Source organism: Eucalyptus grandis, chromosome 2 (genome assembly GCF_016545825.1).
Source record: "Eucalyptus grandis isolate ANBG69807.140 chromosome 2, ASM1654582v1, whole genome shotgun sequence".
NCBI lineage: Eukaryota > Viridiplantae > Streptophyta > Magnoliopsida > Myrtales > Myrtaceae > Eucalyptus > Eucalyptus grandis.
In genome coordinates, this window is record NC_052613.1 from 58,413,797 (window position 1) to 58,438,469 (window position 24,673).

The window sequence follows — 24,673 nt, forward strand, 5'->3', positions numbered from 1 at the left end:
ATTTCAAATTCGTCCTGCATAGACTTAGAAAATTTCTTGAACATATTTTCATTAGAAGATCCGAAAATAATGTCGTCCACATATATTTGAACAAGTAAGAAACTTTTGTTCTCCTTTTTGATAAATAAAGTAGTATCCACTTTACCTTTGACAAAACCATTTTGTATTAAAAACTTACTTAATCTGTCGTACCAAGCTCGAGGTGCTTGCTTTAAACCATACAGAGCCTTCTTCGGCCCAAGGCGAGTCCGGCTTCTTTGAGTCTTCAAACCCTGGTGGTTGTTCCACATAAACTTCCTCTTGGATGACTCCATTTAGGAAGGCGCTTTTGACGTCCATTTGGAATAACCTGAAATTCTTATAACAAGCAAACGCAAGTAATAGTCGAATAGCTTCTAACCTTGCTACGGGAGCGTAAGTCTCATCATAGTCTATTCCTTCTTCTTGCGTATATCCCTTGGCCACGAGTCTTGCTTTGTTTCGTACGACTTTTCCTTTCTCATTCATCTTGTTTCGAACACCCATTTAGCTCCAATAACTGTTTTACCTTTTGGTTTGGATGTCAATTCCCGGACATCATTAATGCTAAAGTTCGAGCTCTTCTTGCATAGCTTCAATCCAGCTTTCATCGATAAAGCTTCTTCTATGCTTTTTGGTTCAATTTCGAAACGAGAGCCACAAAGACTAGACTCTTCTCGCCTTTTGGATCGGTGCGAATTCCTTCATTCATTTCGTCGATTATAAGATCTTTGGGATGACTGGACTTATGCTTCCAGTTACTCGTTGATACGTCTGGTTGATGATCTCTTTCTTTGTTTGGATCTTCACGAACATCTTGAAGCTGGTTTTCCAGAGTCTGAGATGCTTCTTGAGATGTAAGCTTTGGAAGATCTGAAGCAGGTTCAAACTCTTTTTGATGAGTCTGACTTGATTCATCTTGCGTTGAGTCTTAGAATTTGACATTCATTGACTCCTCCATAGGTCGGCTCTTCTTGTTATAGACTCGAAGGCTTTGCTTGATGTAGAATATCCAAGGAAGATACCTTCATCGATCTTTCTTCAAACTTACCAACTCGATCTTTTGCATTTTTCAATATAAAACATTTGCAACCGAATACATGAAAGTATGAAACAATAGGCTTCTTATCTTTGAACAATTCGTAAGGAGTTTTCTCTAGAATAGGTCTTAAGAAGACTCTATTGATGATATAACAAGCTGTTGACACAGCTTCAGCCCAAAATCGTGAAGAAATCTTGCTTTCAATTAAAAGAGTTCTAGCCATTTCTGAAGAGATCTGTTCTTTCTTTCCACAACTCCATTTTGCTGAGGAGTATATGGAGAGGAGAACACATGATTAAAGCGATTCATCACAAAATTTTGTAAAATCTTGATTTTCAAATTCACCTCCATGATCTGTTCTTATACTTGAGATAACACATCCTTTTTCATTTTGAACCTTTTTAGCAAACTTTTCAAAATACGAGAAGGTTTCAGACTTACTTGCAAGGAAATATACCCAAGTAAAACGGGAGTAATCGTCCACAATTACTAGGCAATATTTCTTACCTCTAATACTCTGTGTTCTGGTTGGTCCGAAGAGATCCATATGCAGCAACTGTAGTACATGATTAGTAGAGACATGATTTATTGGCTTGACTGAATTTCTTACCTGCTTTCCCAAAATACATGGAGTGTATGGATCAGTCTTTTGATAAGGTAATTTGGGTAGTCCTCGAACAAGCGCTTTGATGAGATTTTGGCTAATTGCTTCATGTTGACATGACCAAGCTTTCTCGTGCCATAAGCTTGCTTCGTCTTGAATTGAGATAAAACATTGTGATTCATTTGGTTTCACATCCGGAAGATAAATGTTTCCATATCTACGACCCATGAAAGGCGAGTAGAGTCTTTACCGATTCGTAACATATTCCTTCTTGAAAAAAGATCTTGAAACCAAAAGTATCACACAATTGACTAATGCTGAGAAGATTGTAATTGAGTCCTTCCACTAAGGAAACATTACTTATTGTGAGATTTCCAATTTTCACAGTTCTAAATCCCACAATACTCCCTTTCTGTTTCCTCCAAATGAAACTTTTCCACCATTTACTTGAGCAATCTTTATAAAACAATTTGAGTCTCCCGTCATGTGTCTTGAGCATCCACTTTGTCAAGATACCACTTTACCTTTTTCTTGACGGTGACCTCAAATTCACCGTCGAGTCCGATCAGTAGTCCGAGTCGATTGTGCCATCGACATAGATTGGCATATTCATTATCACTTTCTTCACACTCGTGTCACCTCAGTTTCGGCTTTGAGAGCTTTTCGAAATCTTTCAGCTTTTCCTTTCTTCTTCTTCGAAAAGGACAGGTTGGTCCGATGTGTCCCTTTTTCTTACATTCAAAGCGAGACTATGTCTTTGTTTGGTTCCTCATCATCAACAGACTTGGTCTCGCTGTCTTTGAAAGCTTTGTTTCTTTGAGTTGAACCTTCTTCCTTTTCTATTCGGTTTTCGAATCTTCTTATCATGAGAGCAAGCTCCTCATCGTCCATATCTTCTTCGAATCAGTATCATCGAATCATCATTTGATTTTAATGCAATGGATTTCTTACCTTTTGGATCTTCATCTTCATTGATCCGTTCCACTTCATAAGACTGAAGAGTTCCAATTAGCTCGTCGACAGATAGTGGCATAATTCTTTGCGTCTCTCTTATCGAAGTCTTTATGTGTTTCCAATCCCTAGAGAGTCCACGCAGTAGCTTGTTTACCTTCATCAGGATCGAAGTTGGTTGACCTTGATTTTCAAGACCATTCACAATATCGTAAAAACGACTAAACATGTCGATATAGATTCTCCGGTTTCATTCTCAAGGCTTCGTATTGACCGAGAAGAATGTTGATTCTAGTTTCCTTCACTCGACCGTTCCTTCATAGGTGATATGCACTGTCCCAAACTTCTTTTGCTGTACCACAAGAAGATATTCTATTATATTCAGTTGGTGATAAAGCACAATATAAGGAGTAAATTGCTTTTGCATCGAGTGTTTGTCTCTTCATTATTTCTTCCTGAGACATTCCGCTGGTTTCATCAGTTTCTTTTCCTCTTTCAGAGACTGATGCAGTGGTAGGAGTAATTCCTTTTTCTACAACGTCCCATTCCAGAGGATCCTTTGATCGAAGGAAAGCTTTCATCTTGTTCTTCCAGATGTTGTAATCCTTTCCATCAAAGTAGGGTGGTCCGGTATTGCTTTGCCCTTCCATCAGCCCTGGTGCTAGCATACTAGCCATGGATCTTTTACTATGAAGTAAAACACTTCAAATAAAGTAAGCACACGGGCTCTGATACCAATTGATATTGCTAGTATGAGTACCTAGAGGGGGGTGAATAGGTATATAAAGAGTTTTTCTCAAGCAATTGCACAATACTAGACAGTTGGATGAAACGATAATCAAAGTAAGACTAAGAGAAGAGAAAATTAAACACGCGGTTTATAGTGGTTCGGCTTATATCAAGCCTACATCCACTCTTCTTCACTGACAGCCTATTGGCTGGATTCCACTATGAACAAGAGAGAGGTTACAGCACAGCTTTGCCTTGATTCCACAGTGTAGATGTTCTATCACACCTCCTCAAGATTTCTCACAAATATGGACTCTCTCTTTCGTATACAAGTATTCGCTGAAAGGATTTGTCTAAACGAAAAGGAGCTTCAAACTTTGGAATTCTTCTATCGCGCACACCTTGAACAACTAAGACAGTCTTCCTTATATACTCCTTTATGCCATCATACCCGTTGGCACTTACCAAAGGAATTCCTCCAATCTACCCGTTGGACGGAATCAATTAGGAAGATTATCCAAGCTATAAATGGAACGTGTTGATAGCCCATCAATCCCGTTCGCCCATACAATCGGATCTCGGTTTCCATAAGCGAACCTTCCAATAATATTTAGGCAATCACCGGATCTTCAATTATCGAATCAATCTTTGATCAATCAAAGGACTCCGTTTATGTCTTCTCCAGCCATGAGATCTTCTCCAGTTGATAAGGTTAAATCATCAACGAAACATACAGTTCTGGATAACCTTTCTTCAACGGATTAGAGACTGTCAATGAAGATAGACTTTGAGTCTTGAGTCTGGCTGTCCCAAGGTCTTCAGACTTTAAATAACAGAGTCTGCAAACCTTCGAGACTAGACTGATAGAAACGATTTGTCAACTTCAAAACACTTCAAGAAGATTTCTCCAACAGAAGTGACTGATCAACACCCGGAAGAAGTCGCTCCCCAAGATTCGAGTATTGTTGACAATTCAAACAATAACTCACCACCAGAGAACAATGTGCCAAGACGATCCGGATGAACCACACGTCCACCAACCTAGACCAAAGACTACATATGTGGGGTCAGGAATTCACCAGGTATTCTCTTTCCAATTGCCTCCTATGTTTCCTTTGATAGACTTTCTCCAGAACATAGGTGTTGCATTACCCACATTTCCGATGGGCGAGAACTATTGAGTTTTGATGAGGCAAGTATTGATCCGCGCTAGTAGAAAGCCATGGAGGCGGAGTTAAAAGCCTTAATGGATAATCAGACATGGGAGCTTGTCACACTACCTCCGCATCGCAAAGCCATTGGATGCAAATGGGTTTACAAGATCAAATATCGTGCAGATGGATCTGTTGAGAGATACAAAGCCTGATTAGTAGCTAAGGGTTTCACACAACGGGAAGGTTTTGACTATCACGAAACCTTTTCTCCCGTAGTCAAAGATGTTCTCATATGCTCATTTCTTTTTGTAACGACATTTCAGGACTACTCGTTGCATCAGATGGATGTCAACAATGCCTTCTTGCATGGTGATTTAGATGAGAAAATTTATATGGAAGTGCCATAAGGTTTAGGGAGACAGGGGGAGAATAAAGTATGTTGTCTCCGCAAATTCTTGTATGAACTTAAGCAAGCTTCAAGACAGTGGTATGCAAAGTTTGTTGAGTCACTTATAGCTGTCGGTTTTCAACAATCCAAGTTTGACTATGCTATTTTCACATGGACTAAAGGTATGTCATCTATCTACTTGATGATATATGTAGATGATATACTTATTATGGGCAATGATGAAGTAGCTATCAAAGGTTTCAAAGACTATTTGCATTTTACATTCCATATTAAAGATCTAGGATCGCCAAAGTATTTCCTTGGAATTGAAATTGCACGATTAGACTAAGGGATTTCTCTCAGCCAGAAGAAGTTTGCACTGGAGATTATATCAAAAGCAAGTTTATCGGGATGTAAGCCAGCTATAATTCCAATTGAGCAAAATATCAAGCTGACTACGGCAGATTATGATGCTGGTTTATCTCAAGAGACTAATCCTGTACTCAAGGATCCATTGGGGTATCAAAAACTTGTTGGGAAGTTTATATATTTGACCATGACCAGGCCAGACACAAGTTATGCAGTCTAGACACTTAGTTTATGCACAAACCAAAGCAATATCATATGAATGCAGCACTTAAAGTGGTAAAGTACTTGAAGAGTTGTCCAGGACTCGGGATTCTCCTTTCCAGGAAGTGCGATACGAGGATGAATGCATATTGTGATGCGGATTATGCGACTTGTCCAATGAGCAGAAGATCCATAACGGGTTTTGTATTAAATTGGGGGATTCTTTACTTTCATGGAAGACAAAGAAGCAACCGACCGTTTCACTATCTTCAGCAAAGACAAAATATCGTGCTATGGCCAAAACCACTTGTGAAATAGTGTGGTTACGAGGATTGCTTCGAGATCTTGGGGTACAAGTTACAGGACCAACCAGATTATTTTGTGACAATGATGTAGCCCTCAAACTTGCGTCAAATCCTATTGTACATGAGAGAACAAAGCACATAAAAGTGGACTATCATTTCACTCGAGAAAAGATCCAACAAGGAATGATCGAGATACAAGCGATTGGAACAGAAGAACAACCAGCAGATGTCTTCACCAAGCCTTAATGTCAAAGACAGCATGCATATCTTTTGAGCAAGTTAGGCGTCTTGGATATCTACAAGCCACCAGCTTGAGAGGGAGTGTTGAAGATACGCAAGAATATTTACAAGAATCATTCATATATTATCGGATAAGTCGAGATCAATTAATATCGGATCTGATTTTGTATATCATATTGTTGCCTTTTCTTTACATACAACTTGTACTATAATACACATTCTGTACATTGTGTTTACACACACAGAAATAAATAGAAGAAAATTCCCATCTACTTCCTTGCTCTTCGTTTTCTTCCATCTTCTTTCATTTTTATATTCATAAAAAAAAAAATCTTTAAGGAAAGGAAAAACATAGGGTCGACGGGGTGGCAGCAAAGGTTGCGACTACGACCAACTAGAGGCAAGGCCCTTGTATAGATGCCGACGACCTCGCTGGCCTTTGCCGCTGCTCCATTGGTGATGGGACGATTGCGTTTTGCTCTTTTTCTTTTTAATACCCTTGATCGGTTGGAATATTTTGTTGGCCAGCGTTGCTAATGCTAGACTTTTATTTAAAACATCCATAACCACATCATGTCATCTTTTGGAACTGCTATAGTTTTAGTTTAAAATAAGATCTACTTTAAATTCTTTTTTTTGAGAAAATGAGAGCATTTTGGATTTTTATTGCAAATTTTTCTCAATAAAAATGATAAAAAAATCGGATATCGCAACTGAAAGGCAATTGATCTGGTTACATTAGTGGCAAATTTGCAGCTGGTTGTAACTCGAGGGTGAGGGAGGCGGAAGAGCGGGGGGCTTTGTTATGCTGCATTGCCCCCGCTCCTCGGGCAAGCTTCCTCCTTTTTGCCTTTTCCGACGTTCTTCTAGTGAATGTGTCACTTGAGCTTCAATCGGCAGCCAATGTTTGCTCGTTGATCCGGACATGTGCCCGGTTTAACTACTTTCTCCTCTTGCCGGAGCTGGAGTCGGTTGGTGAGGACGTCACGCACGTCGAATCTCGCCCTTGTGCGATGCGTCGTGATTGTTTCGTATGGTGTTCTGGTTAAAGTTTTTACTTGCTTCTGCTGCCAACTCGTGTTCGAGCCCTGCTTGAACGATCGTTTTATTAGCTAATTCACGTAATGTTCTCGTGTCTACAATATCTGCTGACGTGTGTTTGTTTGGTTTGTGGATAACGAAAAGACAGGAAAGAATGTTAGTAGGGGAAAATCCCGAAAAATATGATCTTCTTCAAAATCGTGCATGCAGTTTTGAACCTCTACAGTCAAATGTGTTGAGGGGGTGATGGTTTCCTCTGCTTTCTTTTACTCGTGCTTTTTCAACCCGTGTGATCTTTATTACTGCTCTTCTTTGCACGACAGGTTTCGGGCTGGCTAAGGATGGAGTTGAGGAGCATCAGGCAGAGGCCTACGGATCAGGCGATGAATGATGGTGATATCGACAGGATATATAGATTCACCATAATTTTGCCTAATGGGACTACCGTGGCCAACCTGACCATGGCCTTCCGAGATTTCATGCGATGGCCAAAGAAAGGTACAATTGAGCCAAAGCGCAAGATCCATCGCTACTAAGGTCGAAGCGTCCCATCGCATGGGAGAGTAATGAGTTGCATCTCGAAGATGCAAATGGCAACCGGATCAAAAGTCGAATTATTTTCGACAACTTTAAGCCTCACAAGCGCCACATCTTGCGTCTTTGCGTGAGTATTGGGCAAAAGTCATATGTTGTTCGCTTGCTGTGTTTTCTTTTAATTTACCGAGAGTGTGCATATTCACTTTAATGGCTATACTTATTTTACTGTTTGTTTGTATGTAATATCTTTTTCCAATTAGGATGGCTCTGGCAACACAACTGATACTTTTGAGGTTGGTATTTTATTCCTTTTTGCATTGTACCCAGCCGTCGATATATTCTCAAGAATCGGTATTGTCGCGACCCGATCTCGCCACCCCTCGAAATGTCCAAGGTGGGAAAGGTCGGGTTTAGGGTACTTTAATCACGAGAGTTTCCTCACGAGATCACGAGCTCTCCCAAGCTCGTACCACGCGCGACAGCGGATTTATTTATACAATCTAGGTATTTAACAACCTAAAAAATAGACAGGAATTGCCACTAGCCTCATTTTTGGGGTGTCGGCTAGAAACCCAATCAAGGGTCGGGAGTGTTCCCTCGATTCTTACATAACTAGATATCTAGGTTCGGGGACTTGGGTTATGCTAATATTGCTATTAGCGCCCTTTCAGTACCTAAAGGGTATGTTGTGTTTTTCCTAACATGTCCATGCATTTCTTTTTATATTTTTAGGATCGTTATTTTTAGACTAAATGATCATGCGTGGTGGATTACTTTCATTCTATTCTATTCTATTCTATTCCTAAGAAATGAAAGGAAAACAATCAATAAAAATGAAATTGCAAGACATGAAGTAAACAATCAAGAAAAGCAGTTAAACCTAATCATGCAATTCTAAAAATATAAAAGAGAAAACAATTGGGAAAGAAAGGAAACCCGCAACTCGTCGGGTTTTATAAAATGCATGGAACCCGAGACATATGTCGGGAAAACAAATAGTACATGATAACGGTCGGAATTGACATCGACCTCCATCACCTTCACGCCTTCTCTATCTTCAGGGTCCTAATCTAAACCTAATCTAAGAAACAAGGATCCCTTGCCTCATCTTATATGACTAAGACAACGCATAGAAATCATTATTATAACGAATAGACATAGGCATCAGACATGAACATGAATCTAGCAAATTCAAGTCACAAACAGGACAAAATACAATGCATGTTTAAAGGTTCGTAAGACCACCTAGACAATGTGCAAAAAAGTGAAACTTGCACATGACATAAGGTTGAATGTGAAAAAATCAAAATGCAAAGAAGTCACACAAGTCATTAACATTGCAAAGTGACTGGGAACTAAGAAGCAAAATGCATGACAATTTCAGTTGTGGTATATCGACTTCATGCATGGTTTTTACATAGTAAAGGCTCTTCAAATGAGACATGCTACATATCATCAAATTTAGTATGCATCATATTCTAAAAGATTCAAGAAAGCATGTACATACATCAACCAAATCATCCATCACAGAAACTGGGCATTCAATATAGGCACAATAAATGCACATTCAATGGTTATCTCATTCTGCAATTTTTATGGTAGATGAATTAGCATATGAGGAATAAATTTCATGAGGAAGCATCTTAAGATTCTTAACACATGAATTTCTAAAAATCTAAAAAAATGAACAAGTCAATCCGGAATAGAGCATAGCAATATGTAATGCAGGCATTCTACAACATATTGAAGGCAATTAGATGCATCTACATCTCACTTCAAGACTAACAACAACTAGCCACAGAAAAGACAGCATCTCCCTAATCAAATCAAGTCCAAAAGATCTAAAAGAATCATATGTTGTAGCTTAGGACCTTCGAATCCAAGCACAAAATTCAATATAAAATTGTCAAACAGCAAGCATGTCCAACAATCATGACAGCAGTATCTCAAATCAGATTTCCAGCACAGTGCACAAACTTTCGAGATGGATTTGAGCTAACAAATGACTTCCATTTGAGCCCTTTAATATATCAAATTGAACCTTATCAAATGCAAATCGATTGTCCAGAACACGTCAACTCAAGATTTCGAAGTTTATGACCTCAAATTAGCCATATCAAAAACTAAGTCTTGAGGATCTACAAATTTCCAGAATCAAACATTGATGCAGCAACATTCATTTGACTAGGCAAATGACAACCAAATCATGCATATAATATGTCATTAGAAAGCTTGAGAAGTCTCCTGTGAATCCTTAGAAGGTCACGAACACAATTTGAAATCATTTTTTAGCTCAAACGAAGACATTTAGCAAAGAGGTCAGATCGGTAACAGAAACAACAGCACAGACCAGAACGATTTTCCAGATTCTGGAGTAGGCTTTGGACATGCAAAAACCATATCAAATGAGGTCCAATCAATGCATTCTATAGCTCATTGGAAAGATATTCGAACCATCTTCGATTTTCATGAAGACTTCGAACACAGAAAACCACAGCAACCAGCTCATATCAATTCATTTGCACAGAAGGTTATTCAGTTAATAGAACAACAAACAGTTGACAAACAGAAATGTGATCGGTTCAATGTCATTCTAATGCCAATCCCACATTCTCTTCTGTCCATTCTCTCTGTTCACTCTCTACGCAGCTCACAGAAGACCACAGAACAAGCACTGACCCTGCTCTTCTCTAATGACTGAAAACATTTGATGGTTTGAGCAACTAAAGGAACCTAAGCCTAATCAGAATAATTCAGACGTCATACAAACCACATCTAGCCACCATGCCAATGCCATGGCCACGAATACCACCACCCTTCAAGTTCGACGGCTGAGAACCAATCATGCAGAAGCACAGCACGCGCACAAAGACGTCGAAACAAAAACATACAAAGCAAAAGGCGGCGGTAGACATCTATCAGAACTTATCTGACAAACTACGAACCCAGAAACACAGAGGACTAAGAATAAAAGCATAGATTTCACTCAGGCATTTCCCCAAACATGTGATATGCATTTCCATCAAGGAGTTTATACAAGAATATGAATCGACGATTCACTTTTATTTCCATCACAGCAACATCAGAGCAAGCTTATTATAGGTCGATCATGCTATTTAAGCACATCCTAATCTATGCCATCAGAATCGTTCAAACAGAGCACAGAAACACATACCTCGAAAGTGTAGATGTCGGGTGATGGGATTGAAGAATGTATATCCTGGAATCGTCAAGCCGCCGCTATCGCTGATTGGTTTCGGAGCTCTACCCTTGGAGCTGAGCCGAGACCTCCAAATTTGACGCGGATCCGAACCCCTACACCTCGAGCCGGAAGAACACGATCCGCGACGAGGGCGTTAAATTCAGCCGAGAGCAAAATCACCAAAGAGAGCGATCGAGAAAGATAAGTCGGAATCCAAAACCCGAACAGATTGAGAGAGAGGACAGAAATCGAAACCCTAACGGATCGAGAGGAATAGAAGGAGAGCTCACCGATCGAGAGAGAAAATCAGTTAAGCGTCGTCGTCGTCGTCGCAGCTATCTTCGATCCTCGCCGGTTGACTTCGGATCGAGTTAGATCAGGCGAACAGAATCACGGGTGTCATTGCCGATGTCACCAATCCTCGACGGTTTGCTTTGGATCTAAATCCACAGGGCCGAGAGATCCAGCGAAAAACAAAGAGAGTCCGAGCGAAAACAGAGCTTCCGATCTCCAAATCTTGAGAGCGATTGATCGAGAGACCAAGAGAGATTCTTCTGGATTGAGCGTAAGAGAATCGATCGAGAGGGAGACCGATTCAGAGAAAGCCAGCCGTTGATCCAGCAAGAAAGAATCAAATCCTGCGAGCCTCTACACCTCCGATCACGCGCCAAATGGAGGAAAACCCTCACTGTCCACCCCCAGCTTCCAAGAGAGAAGATCGAGCCAAAAAGGAATCGCCGGTTGCTTCGTTCGGTTGCCCTCAGAGAATCCGCGAGGGAGCCCCCCCTAGGAAACAAACTGATATCTCCGACAACTTGGCGCGATTCCGAGTCTCGCACCACGAGTTCCCCGATCAACAGTTGTTCCGTCTCCTAGAGTTGATCGGGAGAGAGAGAGAGTCTCCGATCGTGAGGATGCCAGATCCGGCGCGCTACTTCTCAAGAGGAGCACTGCGAGACTTGGAGGCGATCGTCGAGGGAGGGAGCGGAGCCATGGCCGGTGCCGGAGGGTTCTTCGTCGGCCTCCGAGATTGGGAAGAAATCGAGAGAGAGAGGAGGTTGTTCCCCCATTCTGTTTTCTATTTTTTTTCTTTCTTTTTTTTTTTCTCTTTCTCTCCTTTTTTTCTTTTCTTTTCTCCTTTTTTTCTTTTTTTTTCGTTTTCCTTATTTCATTTTTTTCTCTTTTCATTTCATTTCATTTTTTTCTTTTGCTTTTTATTTCTGCAAAAAATGATGTTTAAAATGTCGACAAAAAATCGGGTGTCAACAGGTATCACTTGCCTTTTAGGAGTTTCTCTAGTTCTGATAGAGTTTCTCTAGTTCTCTATACTTCTTCAAGTGATTGTATTGATACACGTGTGAAATTTTCAGAATCAGTCCTTAGTAGGTGGTTCTCGGTTCCAAGGCAAGAACCACACACCCGGACCATGCTCACCCCTAAAAAAACTCAACATCGGAATCAAAAGTCAATCAATAAAAGTTTTGCCAGTTTTCAAAACCATTGAAGAGTTATTTACAACACATGTATCTCTAATATAAGAAAGAACACAGAACAAAGAATAAAAGTTATTTTGAACAAACCGTCCGTCGTGTATAAATGGGATGTCTTCCGATAGTCATGAGCGTTTATTGGTTTTCTTTTGTCTTAACCTATCGTTTTCTTGGACCACCCACGATGCGGTCTGCATGCTCGTTTAATGCCATGGAAAGTGACCAAAGCCTGCACTTGCAAAGCTAAAACTCTTTGCGCAAGACAATGTACTATCGGGATAAGGGCGACTACTGAAAAAACTTGTCGATTCTAAAAACAAACATCATATTTAAAATATTCACTTGCTATAAATTATTCTGATGCAACATTAACGAAAATTGAATTCTAAGTATAGAAAAAAAAAAGGATCCATGCACAGCAAACACTTTAATTGACGTTCATAAAGAGCTTGCAATATCAATGTTGTATAAGATAATTTTTCTTACATTTAAACAAAGATCACTTGAATGACCTTGAGCATATTCTTAATCGGTCTAGAATGCTTTGAAGTCTTCATTTCTGGCCATACATCTTCCGGATCTTGTTATTATATTGCTGAGGCAATGCTGATTTTTGTCTTTGAGTGCACTTTCTTTTGGGAAATATAATGAACTCGAGTCAATTTTCCCTTTCCTAGCTTGCATGCTAGTGTCAAGCTCGTGAGAGCAGCAGTTCCAATATTTTGGACGTGGAACCTCTACCCACCATGGTGCTCCCACAAATGTCCCGATATATCTCAACCATTGATGCATATCTACATACATCAACAATCGAGAATTGGTTGAGACACTAATGGGAGCATTGTGTGCGGCAGAGGATCTCCCTCCCCGGTATTTTATTGCGAGCTAGTTTTTAGATACAATTTTTCTGACATCATATTAATGCCTTTGCCAGCCGCCAATTGGTGAAAAACGAGTGGAAGAGCTCGGACAATGGGTGAGAAGGGAATTTCGTGTAAGTGGTAACAGCTGGGATGCAAGTTCTGTGGATGTTGCAGCAGCTGGTCTTGGGTGGTTTGCCATTGGTTTAAAAGGAGAGGCACTCTTAGGGGTTTGGACATACGACAGAGTCGATGTCATCCTCCGCAACTCACTAATTCCCCATAGATCCCAGATATTTGAGGTTGCGGGATTTACAGTTTCCAAAATTGTCTCAAAAGCGGACCAGGCTATGAATAAGTCAAAGCGCCAGAGTGAAAAGAAAGTGAAACCAAGTGATCCAGAAAAAGCTGTACCTGTTAAGTTATCGTCATTGACCTCCGACTTAAACTCAAATGCTGACAGTAGCTTAGCGTAACAAGAAATTTTTTCAAAAAATTTTGGAAGGACCAGTTGGGAGTACTTGATGGGACTTGGGTCTTCAAGCAGGGACGCAGACTAGGAAGACTCGGGTCATCGGAGTTCAGTTGTATCTTCTCACTAGAAGTGGCATTTGTGGTGGAATAGAAGCCAATTTTGCAGAGAATTTACATCAACAGAATAGAGGAATACTCTGTTCCGGCAGACATATTGTGCCTCCTAACTTGTTGGCTAAAATAACCCGCCGACAGAATCTATGCATGAAGTTAATGGCCAACTGCTGGTAAGATTGATGCTTTAACCTGAAGTTGTGACCTTAGTCTGGGACAAGAAGCTGGGGCCATCTGAAAACTAAGTAGACGGGAGAAAGTGCTAAATCGTGGAATTCGCCCGTTGAACCTTGGGCATCAGGCAGAGCGCTACATGGTGAGATTGTGGGAGCCCCCTCTCAAACTTGTGGTACCATATTAAGAATCCTACTTGTACTATCATAGGTATATAGACACACACACACCATATGTTATGTATTGTCACGCTAGAGTGGTGAATTACTTGTTCCGTCAATAATCTAATTACTTGGCTTTATGGCTAACTTGCCAATGGGATAATTGTCTAAAAGTCTTAAACTTATCGTACAACAATCAATTCAATTTGAAACATTTCAATTGTACCAATTTAGTTTCAAATATATTGATGATTTGCCAATTTAATCATTCTAGCTAAGTATCCTTAAAAATACAGCAAACGGAATGTATCCTCAAAAAATTTTAACAAAAAAGGGCACATTCCCAAAGAGCAAAGATCAAAAGATAAAATCAGAAAAGATTTGCGAGATGATGATAGGAATAAAGTACATCGAAAATTGTAAAATTTTTCGAGGAAGTATAATCGAGCCGTAAGACTTTCGAATTGAAATTAAATCCCAAATGATTTTACTGACTTGACCAATTTTATGACTTGATCGCATAGCTTAAAAATCTTAGAATTCTAATGCATTTTTCGAACAATCCTCCATATTTCATTCTACAAAGAGTTGGGCCTTCAGCCCATATTTCTATTTTGTTAATTGATAAACAGTTAATTAAAATGCGACTCTAACATCTTCCTTCTTGGACTCGAAATTTTTTCACTGGACTTTAAGAAATTTACATAATGCGAAATAGCTTTTATGCTTCTTAATCCTATGCAACTCAAATGGGTTTTTTTTTTACCCAAAAAAGCATGAATGGCCTAGCCCACTAAAACATGCCCCGATTGGCCCAATGTGTGGAATGCCCATCATGATTGGCGATCTTCCCTCTGCATAAAGTACGCATTGTCTATCCAAGAGAGCAAGAATTTCAGGATGATCTCTGGGTGAGCGCGAAATTGAGTTGTCTTAATATGGCGAAACAAATCAATCACCGTAAACAGAGTAGTCTCGAAACAAGCGCCATTCGATAGGGGCCATCACAATTACTCGAAACGTGAGTTTAGACAATATAATTTTCATTATCGCCAAAACAAGAAAAATCAATGATCAAATATGGATTGTCTTGCGCCTCAAAAAACAAGTTGTGTACTAATGGCAAGCAATTACTTTGATGGGGTGGTTTTGTCGGGATAAGCAATGAGATGACATAAAGGTAACAGGAACTTTGGGGAAATTGTATTGTCTGACTTGTATTCAATTGTGCTATTACATTGTACATAAATAGTGCAAGAAGGAAAAAGTAAAATAGGAAAAGTAAGATACATGTATCGGAGTTTTCTATTTACTAATATTTACTAGAATCAATTATGTATAGAATCGATTCTAAAATCTTCCAACATGAGAAGATCTCTTTTTTACTAAATGGTGTGGAAAATGGTATTAACATAATTTACCTACTAAAACATTGCTCATCTCTAACCAAGATTCCAGCATCACCGATTTCCATTTTTCGTTTAAATTGCGAGGTCTGATCAGGGATAACAAGCCATTTTTTTTTTTTAGCAAGTCATTGAGTATTGAAAAGAAATTATAGCACTTACTCTAAGTAATTATATTCAAGCGCAAAATTGCCACATAATATGCACAAACAACTATTTTGAGAAAAATTATCTCATAAAAACTTCAATTCCAAGCACTTTCCTCTATGACGACAGGCCTCATGCATGGAGTTGTTTCCTTGAGAAATTTTTCTGTTTCTTATTGGTAGAAGAAACAACCTTGTCAATTTACTCCAAAATGAGGTAGAGGAAAAAAACGAACGAGGATACAAAAAAAAAAAAATCTCTAAAAAGTGTGGTCAAACTTTAAACATTAACGAAAGATAAACACAAAAAGCAAAAGTAAAGAGGGAACGTCTTGTGGCTCTACTTTTGCCATGCAAAGAGCAACTAACGTAAATTTTATATCAATCTAGTGGATCAAAATTTTAAGAAATGTTCAAAAACTTCCTTTGAAATAATGTGATGTGAGTTTGTAAATGACCAAAAGGTGCAACTAGAGCTTCGGCCCCCAATATGCAATTTTGAAAAATAATGTGAAAAGATCAAAGAAACGTACTATAAACGATTTTTAATAATTTTCAAAAATTTCAGTAATCACTGGTATAATTTACCCAAATAATAGGCAGTTTGGCCTAAAACCTGGACAACTAATTCTAGCCTTGCGATTGAATTTGAATTTTCTATTCGAAAATGAAATAAAAAGATAAAATAATAGAAGAAAGAAAGCTAGAACTGCCTTCGTTGATCATCATTAAGGTTGTTTAGGGAAAACGGACCTCGTCCAAAGGAAAACGAGGGTTGGGGGCGTTGCAGGACGTTGCGGATGTAGGCATTTAAGGCAGTTGAATTCGGAATCTTTTAAACCACTAATTAAAATTGAATTAACTGAATAATAATATTTAAGAGGAAATTGTAATTTTTTTTATTTTGCTTATAACTAATTATAAAACGCTTGAAATATTCAGTCAATTAGAAATGTTATCTATGTAATGATGTGATTAACTTGTAAATGTTCCAGTTGAGTACTAAGTACTATCTACCTTTTTCTTGAGAACAAGATCAATATCAATTAAGCCCTAAGCATTTTCGCATTTTATCAATTGATTTCATTTGAATAATTTTGACCGGAAATTACCGATATATACATTGGTTGTCTTACGTGGCATGGTTGGTGCCGATGCGTATAAATTTTTTTATTTTTTTTTTGAAATTTAATTTAATTTTTTTTTGAAGAAATAAATAGCGAGCTTCGCAGTAATGGGGGAGGAAACTGAATCTTGTGCATAAATAGCCGACGCCACGTCGGTCAACATTCGGGGTTGCCAGTACAGCACAGCACCTTCTCCGCCTTAGGACACTCCTGGGCCCCATCGAACTTGCACGGCTGAGGCGCCATGTGTAAGCAGCGAGCCACACGTCTCCACATCCCCTTCCTTCACTTGTGTCGCCTCGCACGTGCGGCTTAGTGGACTTCAACATTTCTTCGTCGTTTCAGAATGGATCTCTCTCTCTCTCTCTCTCTTTTCCCTGTGTAGCATGTGCATGATGCTCGTCTCTGACTCTCTTGGATAAGATTACATCAGTGTTTTGCTTCACATGTATGTTCGACTTTTCTTGCGATCGAAAATCATTAATCAGAATTGAGAATGCTTAATGAATCGTTTGGAGTTTATTTATGTATTCATCGAGAGTTTTTGAGAAGGTGAATATTGTCTTACGTTGATATTTCCATAGAGTGCCAATTTATTGTTCTTTTTCCTTGAATAAATGTGTAGGAATTTTTAAAGCATTTAGCATGACCAGAATAATCCTCCAAGTTTAATAAATTTTCACTCTTTGCCTACATTTATGGACAAACCATAATAAAACTACCACCACAAAAATCACTCTCCATAACAAAGAGATATATCTATATATATATATATATATATATATATATATATATATCATGATAATATTAGACAAATAAATATAGATGAAAGAACAAATCAACGATAAGTGTGATAGAAATATCTATCGGCCTACCACAAAAATCCCTAAATTTAACCTAATACGACTCTAATGACCCAAACTTTTTCAAGCCCATCTCTATCGAAACCCATAAGCCATTTTCGAATATTATCCAAACTCGGCCCATGTTCCTCTCCAATCATTCTGAGCCCATTAACCTGTTATAAGCCCATTACCATTCCCCCTATGTTCTCTATTTTCCTACAATGTCTTCACTACAGAGAACGTACCAACTATTGGCCGAAGCTTGCAAAACCAGGAAACCAACTGATCGAATCTCCTTACACCATAACACAACTCCACCATTGGCCTTTTTCATCCATCACCGCCGGCCATCCGGCGACGGAAACTTCAATATCAACGAACATACTGAAAGTACCTAAAACTCCCGAAGCTAATACATGGATTTTTGGATATTCTAATAAAATTATGAACGTGCCTACCGGTGATCTTCGCTCAACTTCCTCACGGAGGACCATAGCGAGAAGATGGTCCAGTACAGAGATAAAGGAAACGCACAAGGAAACAAAAACACAAACTCAAATGTGATAATAATAAAATGTGATAGGAATCATATGTATATACTTCAAAAAATTATATATAATTGACCGATTTCATATCAACAAGCTCTTAGATCTAATGATATCATGGACTATTTCTTAGTTGAGCCTTTGAGGCATTTTATCAAATGGTATATGTGTGCAACTAACGGATTGACTCTAACCATGAATTTAAGCCGTCATTTAATTAACAAAAAGAAAATAAAGAAAAATAAGAAATTTGGGAAAAAGTTTATAAAAAAATTGCAAAAAAATTCATGCTCAATGCCAGCCATGCCAAGAAGATGAGCTAATGCTAACTAAACCGTTACATCAACAATCCAATCAAAATTAGTCGAAAAAGCTAAACTGATAAATCATAAAAATATTTATGATTATATTGATGTGTTGGGATTGTCGGATTCCCAAAAACCGGATTCGACATTAAATCGAACCCCTAAACTTGTGCGGAAGACGAGCCCAGGAAAAACACATGCATCACTGATCCTAAAGCACACCACGGAATTGAGCGTACCTTGTTAGCCACAGATTAAACACCGACGCCAATATGAGGAAGAGAAAACCGATCTCGTTCGATCCAATGACGTCAATTGGCCTTGAAGGGAAGATGGCATCGCCTTTTTGCTTACTGTTTTTCTTTTGGAGGGAGAGAGGGAGGATGAACGTACGTTATGCCAAAAGGTGCGTTTCTCCCTCTCTTTTCTCCCTTATATACGTCCCCTCCAAAAAGAAACGTGCCCCTTCATCATATCCCTCCATCCATGGGCCCTAATCTTGTGGGCCGGGCTTTTAGGCCCAACATGGGCGGACGGGCTAACTTAGGCCCATCACATTAATTAATAAAACCATTATCTCCCACTCGCACATGGTGGGCCGAACATGATTCTCTTTACCTCTTTTCAACATTCATACCGGTGAATAATCTATGCGACCAGCATACTTTGAGAGCTCGTTGCTATACATTTGTTAGGAATATATAGTAGCTCATAATGGGCATTACACTCTGAGTAGATTTAATATGCAGTACCCTAAATCGATCAATCACATTTATATCTCTTTTGATCTCTTTTAAACAATGATATATATATATACACATTGTCATCTTCGCTTGTCATTTCATGCTCTTGGGACGATGCAGCTTGTCTGTATTGCCTGAGTGCTTCCTTAGCTTCTAGTGCTAGGTCATAATGATCTCGGTATAGGATTCTTTGGAGTTCTCGGTACTCGTTTTCACAAAATCTAACAGATCTTGGATAAGATTTGTGATTCCGAGTTCTCGACTGTTCAAGTGAGGCTTATAGGATGTGGTTCCTATTTCGAGTGGTGCATCGAGAATACTACCATTGTTTCTGCAAAAATTCCATGGACGTCGGAAAAACAGGATGGTATGGACTTCAGGATTCGGTGTCATGGTTCTCAGTTCTTTTTCCAAGTCTTGTTTCCAACATGTAGGATGATAGAACCAATTTAGAAAATCTAAAAGAATTCTATCACATTCTTTTTCGATGTTTCTTCCGAGCAAGAATATCCTGGTGAGATTGGCAATGAATCTTCTGGTGGGAATTTCAATAGCTATTAAGTACTTATTGGTTAAGTACCATAACAGCGTCTTGAGCTGGTCAGGGAAATTATCTTCTTTCCAGATAAGAGGATGAATGAAAGGATAATTTGAATTTAACCCGAAAGGATAAAGAATCGAACCTCCATTGAATCTGAATAGGTCTGTGTGGCATTGCCACATGAGGTTCTCCAGGTTCCTCCAGGTTCTCAATAAGACTGTCGTTCTGGATTTGCTGAATAATCTCTTGGGGATATTTCCAGCTTGGCAAATCTTTGATCTTCTCAATCTTGTATTTCACGCCATGATTGAGCATATGGAAAGCAGGCCTCTTGATATACATGTTGATTTCAACTGGTGCTTTGGGTCTTGACAAAATGTCAGCAAACACATTCTTTTTTCCAGGAATGTGTTTGGTTTCAAAAGAGTGCTTTGAAAACCATTTAGCCCATCGAAGTAGTTGAGAGTTTGGAATCTATTTCTGTTTAAATTTGGTCATCTGGGGAAAAGATGCCATGTCTAATTCTACTAGGAAGTGATGGCCGATAAGATGAAACTCAAATTTTTTATTCCATTTTTTATTGCTAGGATTTCTTTGAAAGTGGAATGGTAATGCATTTCGGCTTGAGAAAACTTTCCACTTTTGTGAGCACAAAGGTGCCTCTTACCATCAATTTCTTCGAACAGGATGGCTGCCCAGTATTCATCACTGGCGTCGGTCTGAAGAATTCTTTTTCCTGTTGATGGTATTTATAATGGTGGGAGATTCTGCATAATCTCATTAAGTTCAGCGACTGCTTTAGTCTCGGGTTTTCCCAAGGTGGGGAATTCTTTTTCAGCATGGATTGCAAAGGAATCGGGAGCTTTGCAATGTTTGGGACAAAAACCCCGAGATAATTGATTATCCCAAGAAATTGCTGAACTTGTTTTGTCTTGAAGTTATCTTTAGGAAACTTCAATAATTCTTGAGCAATATGTGGCCCTAGATAGTATGTTCCTTTGTTGAGGTGCATGCCAAGAAATTCGATTTCTGTCTGGGCAATATTCATTTTCCTTTGAGAAAGCATAATACCATGCTTTTTCACGATTTCTGCAAACTGCTCAAGGAGTTGACAGTGTGACTGCTCGTTAGGATTGTAGAGCAGAATATCGTCGATGTATACGGCTGCACTTGACAAGATTGGTTGGAAAATACGACACATGGCCTTTTGGAATAGGGATGGTGCTACCTTTAAGCCAAAAGGAAGACCTTTCCACTGGAAGTGCTGGTTCGGGATACAGAAACTTGTTTTGGATCTGTCTTCAGGATGGATACCCAATTGCCAAAATCCGACTTTGAGGTCGAATTTGGAGTAGATATGGGCCTTGGTTAGTCCACTAAAGAGAGAATCTCTGGATGGTAAAGGGAATTTATCATCTTGGAGAAAAAGATTGAGAGGTTGATAATTTATCACCAGTCTCATTTTTCCTCTGTTTTGCTCGGCACGCTTATTGACATAAAAGGCTTCGTAAGCCCATTGAGAGTCGAAGATTTCAATAAGGTATTGTTGTAATAATTCTGAGCATTCCCTTTGGGCTAAAGCCAAGTGTTCTGGCTTCATTCCCATATGACTCGCCTTTGTTGGGTTGATGTCTTCATTTTTCTTGAAAGGGAGGCAAACAAAGAATTCTGGATTTTCTCATAAAGGACGAGGACATTTTTTAGCGAATTCCGAATGAGATTCTGAACAAGATTCTAACAACTTTTGCATGATTGGATCTAATAGACTCATCTGAATGGAAAAGAGTCTCTGAATATTGACGAACTCAGAGAATTGATCTTTATATCTAAGACCTTTTCCAGGAATGATGCAAAGCTGAGAGATTTGAGTCATGATGTCCCACCCAATTATCAGATCTTTATTAGGAAGGTTCGATCCAAAGATTTTTGCAGTTATGGAGCACTGAGGGAAGAACTGGACAGTTACAAGAGTAGTCCTGACATTTGTGGAGAAAGTGTCTCTAGAGGCGGAATTGAAATATCGGACATAGGGAGTCCAATATTCTTCAGACATAATTTTAGTATCTAAGATGGAACAACTTGCTCCGGTATCAATGAGAGCAATGACATTGATAGGTTTGGCAAACTTTGAAGTGAGGATTTTTACAAGGAAATGGGGACAGTGAGTTTGACTTGAGAATATGTCAAGATTTGGTTCTGAAGATGTGGGGGATATGTGAAAAATGTCTTCAGATTTTGAGTCCGACTCAGTTTCATTGGAAGTTTGGTAAGAGGGAATGACACAAAGTGTTTGGTCAGATGGTTCTTCATCAGCAGAGAATAAAGAGTCAATATCATCATTCTCAAGAGAAATACCTATTTCATTCTCAATTTGATGGATTAGATGATTCTGACCTTTTTTCGCTTGAGGACAATTTTTGGCAAAATGTCCTTTCTGGTTGCAGATGTAGCAACGGTTTGATTTCTTATGGCCTGTGTGGTCCTTCCTTTTGCGTAGGTATCGCCATTTCTTCTTTTTCCGGAAATGCTTGGAGCCATGTTTAGATTTCTTTATCCAATACTTCTTGTAGTGCTTCTTCTTCCGGGAATACTTGCCACAAGTACCATCACAGTCTTGTTTTGAACATTTGATTTTTAACTTCTGGCGAGAACAAGCTGATTCAAGTCGCTTGTCGTCTGTGATGTAGGTGCGGACCATCTGAGGCTTTAAGCATAATTCTTCAAGGCGTAGATGGATTTCTTGTTGGATTTCTCCCAAGGAAATATCTTGTACTCTCCTTTGTTTTCCAAAGAAAGATCTTTCAACCATCTGGGATAGTTCTTTGGGGATGGAAGTAAGGAAAACATGCTTCAGATTTGGATCTGCTCCAACTTGATAAAAGAGCTGAAGCATTATTCGATAATGCTTATCAAGATGCTTTTCTTGAAGAGAGCAGCATCTCCTTTCGAAAAATTCTCTTCTTTTTATCTCTATGAGATCAGTGGGTTTTCCCACAAAGACATGATATAACATAGTTTGAGGCTTCCTGTGAATCTTGTAACAAAGTTGTAAAGGACATCATTCATATCATGGTTGGTGATAGACTGGGTATTCAACCAAGTATGAAATTCTTCAAGTCTTTCTGGCCATTTTGGATAAGGAATATCATCGATGGTGAAGAATTGTTTTGATACCATGGACACATGTCTAGTAGGATTGTTTCTAGCGGGGTTGCTTGTCGACCATTTTCTAGATCGAATAATTTGATTCCATTTCATCATCCGGAGGGTCACCATGAATATTTCTGAAGTTACTGGCACAATGGGGAGAGCATCAATTGTAGGAATTGAGAAGGATGAAGAAGAGGAAAGGGATACTGAATTTGATTCAGTATCAAAGGAAGTTTGTTCAGCGGGAAACAGAATCTGTTTTTCTGGAATGGCAGGATCAGGTTCAGACTATTGGATAACAGGATCAGGTGCCTGAGTACTCAAATCCCTTAGAAAAGATTCTAATGGATTTGATAACATCATATGATCTGGCTTTTCTTTTATGACGATTGAACTTGATTACGGAGGCGGTGTTTTTCTTTCCCTTTTTCCTTCGTAGGGCTTTGAGGCGATTTCGTATTTCCGCCATATCTGGTTCTCTTCGTAGGGATCTTCGGGGATGGTGGCAAAAATAGACGTCGTGGATGGGGGGGTAAATACCCGGTTCTAACGGGAGGTGCCGTGGATCAAAAGGTCTGAATTTTCCTTCTTCAAGAAGTTGGATTTGCTTCTTGAGTTTTTCTATCTCTGGCTTTGAACTTTCAAGATAATGATACCCAAGATGTTGTCCTGATTCCAAGGCGTGAAGCCTTTTCTGGAACTCATAAAGTATCTTTTTGGTACTTTCATCATACCTTCGGAGATCTTGTTGCACATTTTCGATTTTGGAATCAATTGCCTTGAAGGCATTGTTTTGTGCCAACAGAGTCTTTGATTGCCAGTTTAGAACGGCTTCAACAGCAGAGGTTTTTTTTCTGTCTTCCATGTTCATCCACATTAGTGGGGGTAGGAATTTTGGGAACATGGCGATATCTGCCATGGGGATCAATAAACTCTTCTGAGGCAGGGAACGAGAGTTTAGAGTTTTCCTTGACAAGAGGAGGAAAATCAGTATCTTGGAACATGGCTATTGAAGAAGTGGGTGGTGCTTCTGCTGGGACTTCAAGCGGGTAAGAATGTTTCTTAGCCCATTTGAGGATTGGCTTATAAAATGGAGAGAGAGTTTGCTTTTTCTGAGGAGGAGAAGGTGGAGGTGATTGTGGTGGATCTGGTGAGACTTGGGATGTAGTACTGGACTCTGGTGGTGGCGGTGGTGCATAAGAAATTATGAACTGGTATTTGTCACACTCACCGAGAGTATCAACAGAGGAATCACCGTCTAAGTACCTTTGGTATACCTTATCCTTTGACTTTTTCTGTCGGGGTGGAGGTCTTGCAAGAGGGTCTACCTCATCAGGAGAATTTGTACAGTGGGAACATTGGCAAAAGGGATCCCAAAAACAATGACCATAATTGTCTTTATAGTAATGAACAGGATGTCCATCACCATCGAAGTGTCTAACATGCTTTTTGGGTCTGGTTCAGAAATAGATTCAGAACACACAGTTCGATCATGAAGAGAGTCTGGAAGATAGAAGGACTTTCGTTCTTTTCCTTGCCAAATTTGATGGAAACAGTTCCATCTTTCTTCCGTACGACTTCGGAGTCTGTAGACTGGAAAGGCTTGTTATGCTGGTGTAACTTTTCATAGTTGGTGATCCAAGTCTCTGGAAGGAGCTTGGCCAACGTATCCTTGGGGATCTGTCTGGGAACATGGATGCATGACTCCTGGTCATTTTGCATAGACTTCATAATTGTTTACTCAAGACCCCTACGCACGCTTTGGAGGTCCTCTGTCCCAGAATCCTTATGAGCAAGGACCTTCGTCCTCA